Source organism: Buteo buteo, chromosome 19, assembly GCF_964188355.1.
Source record: "Buteo buteo chromosome 19, bButBut1.hap1.1, whole genome shotgun sequence".
Taxonomy (NCBI): domain Eukaryota; kingdom Metazoa; phylum Chordata; class Aves; order Accipitriformes; family Accipitridae; genus Buteo; species Buteo buteo.
The window spans coordinates 22,422,682-22,424,651 of NC_134189.1; the positions used below are offsets into that span (position 1 = coordinate 22,422,682).

At 46.6% G+C, this 1,970-nt stretch overlaps 1 protein-coding gene across 1 annotated transcript in view; it reads right to left on the reverse strand.

The window, feature by feature from the left end:
* Positions 1-16: 16 nt before the first annotated feature.
* Positions 17-1,970, reverse strand: part of CCND2 (cyclin D2) — a 38,743-nt gene continuing 36,789 nt past the window's right edge. Inside the window, exon 5 of the mRNA XM_075051658.1 lies at positions 17-1,970. This exon is cut by the window's right edge and continues 2,231 nt beyond it. The gene's annotated coding sequence lies outside the window, so the exon portion shown is untranslated.

The window sequence follows — 1,970 nt, forward strand, 5'->3', positions numbered from 1 at the left end:
AACCAAGACAGGCAAATTTAGGTCAAGGTGAGTTTATTGTCCATACAGCATACCTAATCCCGCCAAAACACTTTTCTTAGAACCATCTTTAAACTAGTCAAAACAACAGGTTATTAACAAAAATGACAACACTGAACAAAGAAGACCTTTTAAAAGGTAATCAAGACTACACTGTATCAGAGTCTTATCCATCGAAAACAACCTCGCATACTTTCTAAATACTTTTGTTTACACTGATCATGTCTACTACCGCACTTTCTAGCATCCCCTGACCATATAAACATCCACACCTCTTAAAGAGCACATTGTGAGAGAATAACGTTGACTTGATATGGCATCACACTCGATAAAGCCAAAAAAAAAAAAAAAAAAAAGTTTGAGAACAGAAACTGTGCAACCAAGAGTGATTTCTGAGGTACATGAGAACATGGTAATAAACATAGTGGAAAAAATCCAGTGGCCAGGTGGTTTGTTAAGTAATTAAGAGCTGTCCAATTATTCAAGCATAAATCATTGACATTAAAATGGGATTAACAGTATTTTTCTCTTTCACAAGCATGTTGGGAATATAAATAAATTGATTACGAGGTGCTCCTACGCTACAGTAATGGGAGGGAGGGGAAGATCATCAGAGTACCATCAATAGGAAGCTGAGAGAGAAACGCTTTTAGCAGTTGTGCCAATCCTTTGGCACTTGTGAAGGTATAATCAGCAACACATTTTTTTGAATTAATCAGTAGGAAGGTTTATGATTTCTGCAATCCAGGGAAAAAAATCTCACACCTCATTTGCAATATAATAGTATACATTTTTTTTTAATGTCTGTTAAAAAGGAGTACTATGCAGTATTTTTATTTTGAATGCTACTGTGAAAACGCCGAAGTTCTAGGTTTTCCAGACTTCAAATACACTATGCCTCTGGGTGTAACCAGACGGTTAGTATTTTTTGAATACATCACTGCAGCCAAGGAGACTCTTACCCCCGGTGGTGACCGGGTCCCTGCAAGCGACCAGGGCTGCCGGATGGCGCTGCCCCTTCCAGCGCAACTCCGACCGCCGCGCCAGGAGCCGACCTCGGTGGCAGACCTCACCTCCCTTCCCCGGACCTCACCCCCCTTCCCCGTCAGCGCTGCGGAGCCCTGGGGGGACGATACTGCAGGAGAGGATCCTCCTGGTGCCTCAGCCCCACACCGCAGGAGGTGGGACGAAGAGCAGGGGCAGGCACCCTCAACACTACTCCTGCCTACACGCGACCTACGGCACGGAGGGGAGGAAACCACGCCAACGCGATGGACGCGGTGCCCACGCTCGCTGCAGCCCAGCGCGCCGAGAGGTCATCCCACCGCCTGGGGACCCTCTGGCACGCTGCCCCGCGAAGCCACGTTTGCTAACGTAGGAGGGCTGTCAAGGAATGATCTGATCTGCCACACACACGCCGCATGCAGCTCCGGAGTCTTGCTTCCACAAAATTAACTACTTTTTTCCTCCAGGAGAGACACCGTCGCTGAAGTTCAGGTGCTCCCAACGTGGAACATCAAGGCGGGAGGCTGACGGTGGCGAGAGCGAGGCTGTCCCCACCACTGGTTTTGGGAAACACAGACCTGCTCCGGCGAAGCCGCCGGTGGAGAGTCAATGCATTTTTTCCACTATGAAAAGGATACCGAAGACCGAAAGGGAGCCAGCGCCCCGGTTGCCTGCAACCTCTCCCCGGCACGGCCGGAGCACGGGCCCCGGGGAAAAACCAAACTGTCACGTTGTGAGGTATTGTGAAAATGGGAACCATTTCTATTTTGTCCAGTAAACCTGAGGTAAGTATACCGTCTTTGCAGGATGTGATCAGGAAGAAAGAAAGTTTAAAAAAAAAAAAAGAAAGAAGGAAAAAATAAAATAAAATAAAAAAAATAATCATGAACACGCTATTAGGAAAAAAAACTGTACAGGGCATTTCCAGTAAATCAAAGAACTCATCA